Genomic DNA, 8266 nt, shown 5'->3' with positions numbered 1-8266 from the left:
ACACTAGAAAGCCCGTAGGGGCAAAACCGGAAAAAGATACAAGGGCTCATCCGACGGTCGAGGTTCTTTCTTCGAGTCGAAGTCTTCTCTACGATGCCACTGTGTGGATGAAGATCCGGTCCGCGGTTTTGGAGGGTCCGCGAAACCCAGGTAGGTGGGCGGTTTTGAGAAAACCGCCAAAACTCCACGCGCGGGAAGATTCCCGCCTCCACGCCGTGGCCCTAGACGCCATTCCTGCCTCAGCCTTCTGACGGCCCTAGACGCCGCCCGATGCCCGTCACCTCCTCGCCCGCAACGAGGCCCTAGACGCCGTCGACGCCCGTCGCCTCCGTCAGTCCCGAGACAGACGCCCGTGCCTCCATGACTTGGCGTCTTCAACCGCCGTCCGCCTCCTTGGTTTTGCGGCGCAAACCAAGAAACCCGCCTTCCGTCGCAGCTTGCGCCCTCGATCCAGGAGTGGACGCCACAGCCGCCGCCCGGCCTGAGCTCCTCCACGGCAACTCTCTGTCAACACTCGACGCCCGTGTACCTGTAACAAAAGACCAAGCGCACGATCACACCACACGGTTGACAATTCACTCATCACAAGCAGGATAGAGTACTCAACATTCCTCAATCTCCCCCTTGATGAGTGGATTGTCAACACACCACAAACGAACCAAGATTGCAACAAAAACAGTGAAGAACAAAGAAGCAAGAGAGAACTTGAACAAGTGACAAAAGTTCGAAAGAAGCAAGAACAAGTCACTTGACCAAGCAAAGATTTATTCCCTCAAACAAGGGCAACGGCTCGACGCAATTGATCAAACACAAGCATGACTCCTTAAAGACAGAGGCAGGGCTCCACACAGTCATGCCAGAAGCGAAGGGAAAACCAGGAGCTAAACAAAGCAGAAACTCCCACTGAAATGCATTTCCCCCTTACCAGTGCAACTCTCACCACATGTATGCACTCTCAAAGCCCTGTGCACAACAAGTTTTTGGTTCTCTCAAAAATCAAACAATTATCCCCCTTGTTCGATCACTAAACTTCTCCCCCCTTGTTGGCACATGCACACATCAAGGCTTAGACCTAAAGCTCCCCCTGAAACTGAGACTCCCCCTGAACATATGCTATGCAATGAATGCAATGCAGGAGGTGTAAGTGAAAGCATTCAGGGATACAAGGATATGAGTAACAACTAGTCACAAGCACGTGTGCATCCATAAACAAGACATGCATCTAGCTCAACAGAGTATATCAAATCACTCTAGAGCTAGGCAAGTTCAGTTTAGGAGAAATAAAAGCATCACCCTTGATCTAGCACTAGCAAATTGGGAATGGAAAACAGTGCTAATCAAACTCATACAGGTGAGCCAATCTCAGCCAAAACATGTTGTAAACATTCATTTTTCAATCAAATCAAATCAAGCAATTATGAATGCCAGGGGTTGAAAACTTGTCATGCTTTACTTTGCAACGAGGCCAAGCCTATGCCAAAGGCAATCAGAAGCTTAAGACTCTCATTTCAGTCATGCACAGTCTTGCCCGGGTTCTCACAAGTGCAAAGTGAGCCGTCCCGAAAGCTCGATCAGTGCGACAAGCAATCCCATCTGGATCTTTCCATTCCATTTCAAGCACAATTCAAGCAATTTTATCAAATTTTGATCATGTCAAGTATGAATTGCTGAACGAAAGGCTACACTAGCATGAATGAGATAACAAAGCATATCAACACGCCCTAACATGCTAGTAGCCAAGACAGGGTGACCATGTTTTCAAATTTTCAAATCAAAATAGCTTAACTCAGATGAAGTCATATACACAGTGGAGCAAGCTATACATGATCACATTTATAAACTCACACTAGCAAGCACTAGGAGATCATAGCAATGTATACAAGAATGCTAGTGCAAGTGAAACAATACAAAATGCATAAATGTACAATGCATATGCACAATGCAACTACCAAACCTAGAAAACGAAGAGAAAAAACAAACAAGACCTACAAAGCTAACCAAAGAAAAGTCAGCGATCAAAAGGGGTAACAAACCCCAAGCTCCCCTTGCAAGCGAGCAAAGGTGTCCTGCTTAAGAGGTTTGGTTAGGATATCTGCGGTTTGCCTCTCTGAAGGGACATGGATCAAGTCTTTGTGGCCTCTCTCATGATTGTCTCGCAGGAAGTGGAACCGGATATCTATGTGTTTGGTCCTGGAGTGTAGTACAGGGTTCTTTGCAATGCTAATAGCGGACATGTTGTCTACAAAGATGGGAACCCTATCAAAACTCAGTCCATAATCCTGCAAGGTTTGTTTCATCCAAAGTATCTGGGAGCAACAGCTAGCAGCGGCAACATACTCAGCTTCTGTGGAAGAAAGCGCTATGCTAGCCTGCTTGCGAGAGGACCAAGACACTAAAGTTGTACCGAGAAATTGACAAGTGCCGGATGTCGACTTGCGATCCAACCGACACCCACCTAAATCGGCATCAGAAAAGCACACCAAAACCAGAGAATAATCCGCAGAGTACCAGAGACCAAACTCAAGGGTGAATTTCAGATACCAGAAGATGCGTTTCACCACCTGCCTGTGGGAGGTGCGCGGCGAAGCCTGATACCGCGCACAGAGGCCGACGCCGAGCTGAATGTCCGGCCGCGTCGCCGTCAGGTACAGGAGAGAGCCGATCATGCTCCTGTACTCCTTCTGGTCTACCGCCTCACCGTCCAAGTCCCCATCAAGCGCCGTCAAAGAGCTGATTGGAGTCGACTGAGGTGACAAGTCACTCATGTCGAACTTCCGCAGCAAGTCCCTAGTGTACTTGGCTTGATGGAGTTTGCTTGATCTGCAGCCCGAGGAAGAACTGCAGCTCGCCCATCATAATCATCTTGAACTCCCTGGACATCTGTTTAGAAAACTTGGAGACAAGAGCGTGAGAAGAACCACCAAAGATAATATCATCCACGTATATCTGAACTAATAAAAAATCAGTGCCAGACCGCATGAGGAACAAAGTTTTATCCACACATCTCATTTTAAAGCCCTGAGCCAGCAAGAATGTTTTCAGTCTATCATACCAAGCTCTAGGTGCCTGTTTCAAACCATAAAGTTCTTTCTAAAGTTTATAAACACAATTTGGAAACTTGGGATTTTCAAAACCAGATGGTTGTTTCACATAAACCTCTTCTTCGATAAAACCATTTAAGAAGGCAGATTTAACGTCCATTTAAAAAACTTTAAAACCCTTAGAAGCAGCAAATGCTAGAAAAATCCGAATCGCTTCCAAACGAGCAACAGGGGCAAAAGTTTCCTCAAAATCAATCCCTTCTTTTTGCCAAAACCCCTGGGCAACTAGACAAGCCTTGTTTCGAACAACCAACCCATCCTCACCCTGCTTGTTTTTGAAAACCCACTTCATTCCGATGGGATTACAAGCAGGTGGAGGCTCGACTAAAACCCAAACTTGGTTTCTTTCAAATTTTTCGAGTTCCTCATGCATGGCATTGACCCAATTAGAATCAAAAAGAGTGTGTCCAATATCTTTGGGCTCAAAAGAGGCAACAAACACTGAATGAGCAAAGCCAGCGATACTTGTTACCTTGGACCGTGTGACTCGCTCATTGAGGTCACCTAGCATCTGTTGAGGTGGATGACGACGCTGAATGTGTCACGGTGCTTCCCTTGTCGAAGTCGCCTCCTCCTCAACCAAAGCTGGTGCTTCCTCAGGTGCAGCTGGTGAAGGCTGAGTCACCTGCTCGACTGGCCCTCGGGAGGTAGACGTAGTAGGATCGGGGACGTCATCATCGTCCGAGCTCGTGGCGGAGGCGACTGGGTCCACAGCACGCGTGGTAGCCTCAACATCACCCTCCGCAGCTTCTTCCTCCTCATCTTCAAAGATGGAGGTGCCGAGCTCATCCTCTCCTGCAACTTTAAAGACAGAAGCATTGCACGGTGCAGTCTCGTCGAAAGTGACTTCACAAGTCTCTCTGACGATGTTAGAATCAATAAGCAACACACGGTATGCTCTGGAATGAGATGCATAACCGAGAAAAATGCCATCAGACGAGCAAGACTCAAACTTATCAAGATTTCCTTCTTTCAGCACAAAACACCGGCAACCGGAAACTCTGAGATGGTCAACACGGGGCTGGCGTCCAAATCGCAACTCATAAGAAGTCTTGTGCATGAAAGCACGCAAGAAAATGCGGTTGGACACATAACAAGCAGTATTAACCGCCTAAGCCCAGTACTTTCGAGGAGTCCTATGCTCATCGAGCATCATCCTCGCCATCTCAACCAGTGTCCGATTCTTCCGTTCTACAACTCCATTGTACTGTGGAGTGTAGGGAGAAGAGTACTGGTGTTCAAGACCTTGATCACTGCAAAAGGTGTCAAAATGAGCGTTTTTAAATTATGTGCCATTATCACTGCGAATTGCTCTCATGGCCTGGGGTAGCTCGTTTTTCAACCTCAAGATCAAGTCTCGAACAAACTCGAAAGTATCATCCTTGGTTCTCATGAAAAAGACCCAAGAATAGCGAGAAAAATCGTCCACGATCACAAGAACGTACCACTTCCCACCAGCTGACATCACCCTAGAAGGAGCAACTGTGTCCATGTGTAGCACCTCTCCAGGGTGAGTGGTCATCACCTGATTAACAGACGGATGAGAAGTAGCAATTATCTTCCCGTGGCGACATGGATGGCAAACAAGGTCCTTTTCAAACTTCAATTTGCGCAATCCTCGGATTAGGCCAAGTGAGCTAAGACTAGACAACAAGTCGAAGCTCAAATGTCCAAATCTCCTATGGCACTTCCACAGATCAGAAGAAGGACCAGCCAACAAGCAACGAGAAGGGCCAAAAGGAGTTCCAGAGAAATCGACCAAGAAAACTCGGTCACGAGGAATGATCCGGCAAACCAGGTCTCCTCTGGAATCCAAAACTCGAGAACAACCCTCCTTGAAGCGAACTTCAAACCCCTCATCAAGAAGTTGCGAAACAGAGAGCAAATTAAAGCCAAGATTCGAAACCAAAGCAACCTCTCTCAGGGTGAAGCGATCAGAAACTCTAACAGCGCCAACACCACATACCTTGCCCTTACCATTATCCCCAAATATGATGTATTCTTTGTGGCGCGTTGGGGTGAGGCTGGAGAACCATTTGTCATTCCCGGTCATATGGCGCGAACAATCGGAGTTCATGATCCACCTGTTCTCCAAGCCTCCAACCTGCACATCAGTAGTGAGACAAAGGGTGAGCAAATGTCTCAACACTGGGGTTAGCAAAGTGTGAAGCAAACCAGTGTCGAGCCATTTGCTCTACAGAAGGGTTAGCAAAATCAGTAAAAGCATATCCCTCGTCCCGTCTACCGCGAGGCTGACGACTACCACTGCGAGGAAAACGTGGTGCATCGTAACCTCCTCCAAAGCCTCGGTCCCGTTGTCCATAGCCGTACTGAGGACGACCAGGAGCACGACCGGCAAAGCGACCACCCGCTGGAGCACGGTAACCCCCACTGTCTCCATGTCCTCCACCTACACGGCGTGCCCTAGCATCTTGCCTACCACCACGCCGAGGAGGACCATGCACCCGAGCAGAGTACATGTCCGAGTTACGTCTCTCCTGCTCACGCCTCACAACCCGCTTCCTCTTGAAGCAAAACTCCTCCAAGTGACCATCTCTGTCACAGAACTCGCAGTGGTACCTCACCTCTCTCTTTGGAGGTGGAGGCCTCGCCTGCGGACGGGGAGGAACAGCCCCCTTCTTCTAGGCAACCTAGGCTGTGGCAGCAGGGAGCGTATCGAGGGGATTCCTCAGCTCATTGGGCTTTGGAACCCAAACCTGCTTCTGTGGAGGTGCTATTTGTGGTTCTTTCAGCACACCATCCACGGGGTCAACAAGCGAAGGCTGCGTGCTCGTGCTAGCAGTGTTTAGAGCACTTGGAGCTCCAGCAGCCTTGCCGATCTTACCATACAGTTTGTCAAAATCTGACTTCGTGTATGTGTAACCGACCCCAAAACCATCACCACGCTTAAACTGCTTGATCATCATGCCCAACTGTGGCTCACTGCTAGAAACCCAACTCAAAATCACCCTAAGATAGGTATTCTCATTCTCCAAGTTGGCTTTCTCTACCGTAACATTATCCAAATCAAAAATCAAACCAGGGCAAACATGACAATCAATAGGTGGGCTAGACTCCCCGACCTTAGTCTTTCCTAAAGACTTAATCAAGGCGTTCTTCTCATCTAGCTCCGACCTAAGCGTGGGACAAAGCTTACAGGCATCAAGCAGAACTGGCCTAGATCTAAGCTCCTCAAGTTCACAAACAACAGTGGCAAACTTAGACTGCAAAGAAGCTAGATCAGACTTAAAAATGGGACACTCATCGCATTCAAGCACATCACTAACTATTGGAGCGTCCTTGACCAGTTCAAGCTCATGCTTGACCTTGGCTAGCTCGTGAGACACGTCGGCAAATGAAGTCTTAGCAACATCTAAGTTCGCGATGTTCTCATCATGCTTCGCACGGAGAGCAACAAGATCATTCATGTGAGATATGCAGCCAGCGTACTCATCCTCACCAGATTTCTCTCTAACACAAGCCAGCTCAGCCCTAAGCTTTTTACACTCTCTAGCTGCTTCCTTAAGCAGCCTCTTCTGGTTGTCGAGAGCGGCGTACAACTCCCTAACCTCAGTATCAAGCAGGTCAATAGTGGAGTTTACCTCTGAATCACTCTCGGATCCAGGAGAAGAGTCGTCGTGCGTCGATGTAGCATGTCCACCTGGAGACGCACGAGCACCATTGGCCTCACCCGCCATGGTGCAGAAACCCTTGCGCTGACCGGCCGCCAAGCAAAGACCGATGAAGCTGGTGGCATCCTTGTCCCGCTTCTTCTTCTTCTTGTCATCGTCGTCAGAGGTCGGTGAAGAAGAGCGGTCGGTGTCGGAGCTCTTGTCGAGGTCGCTGAGCTGCGCCAGGAAAGCCTTCTCCCGCTTCTTGGCCTTGTACTGGAAACACTTCTTGAGCGACTCCTTGTTGAAGCGTCCTCCCCAGTCACGACTGTGGTGCTTGTGGCGCCGACGCTCCTTGTTGGAGCCTCCCTCGTCGCGGTCGCGGTGGCGGTAGTAGTCGAAGTTGTTGTTCTAGCCACCGCCGGACTTCTTCGGACAGTCGGCGATGAAGTGGTTCAGATCGCCGTAGTGGTAGCACCCGGGGTTCTTCTTCCTCTGCCTGTTGTGATAGACACGCTGGAACTTGTTGATGAGGAGGCACAAATCGTCGTCGCCCAGCGTCTCTAGCTGCTCATCTGTAACAGAAGGCAAAGAGGCAAGAGAAAAGCCAAGAGCAGAGTTAGCGTTAGAGCTCGATCCACCTGGGCCAGTCACAAGAGCGATGCTCTTGGAAGGAGGGGCACCATTGAGCTTGGCTCGTGTCTGGTTATCCACCTCGGTGGCCTTGAGCTTGCTGAAAAGCTCATTCACAGTCAGAGTCTCATAGCCTGCAGACTCGATGATCGTGTTTACCTTGAGATCCCACACAGAGCGATCAAGTGCGTAGAGCAACTTAAGGGCCTTCTCATGCTCTGTGTACTCAAGTACATCAGCAGATCTGTTCGTATTGACTTTGTTCACAATCGATTGAAACTGACTAAACATGTCGCCAATGCTCTCACCCGGCCCCTATGTGAAGTTCTCATATTAAAGCCGGTGAGTCTCGAACAGTCTAGCCTTCACCTGAGGTGTGCCCTCGTGGTAGTTCTCAAGGCACGTCCAAACTTTGTGAGCTTCCTGAAAACCCTGGACGCGTGAGAACTCCGCACGAGAAATGACAGCAAACAAGGCATTGACAGCCTTGGTGTTAGCCTCGTGCTCGGACACCTGAAGAGTAGAGGTCCGAATGGCAAGCACCTCGTACGTCTGATTCTTGGTGATATCCCTGACCTCGGCTCCCATGCTTTGCAAGAAGGCACGCATGCAAACCTTCCAATAAGCATAGTCCTCGCCGGAAAACACTGGGATCTTACCAAGACTCGCCATGGTCGCCAAGTGGTTTTCGAACCGGTTAAGATACTGAAAACCTCAACCAAGCTCTGATACCAATTGAGGGACCGAAAGAGAGACCAGAGGGGGGTGAATGGGAGCCGATTAAAAATTCTCGCAATCGGAAGGTTTGGCTTAGTCCCGAAGTACACGCCCAACCCTAGACTCCTAGGCATAGTGTGAAGTAGCTATGGAGAAGCTACATCAACACAAGAAAGCCCTAGGAACAAACAAGATTCAACGCGG

This window comes from Panicum virgatum, chromosome 5N, assembly GCF_016808335.1.
Source record: "Panicum virgatum strain AP13 chromosome 5N, P.virgatum_v5, whole genome shotgun sequence".
Lineage (NCBI taxonomy): Eukaryota > Viridiplantae > Streptophyta > Magnoliopsida > Poales > Poaceae > Panicum > Panicum virgatum.
The sequence above is the reverse complement of the archived record's forward strand: the minus strand, read 5'-3'. Positions refer to the sequence as shown.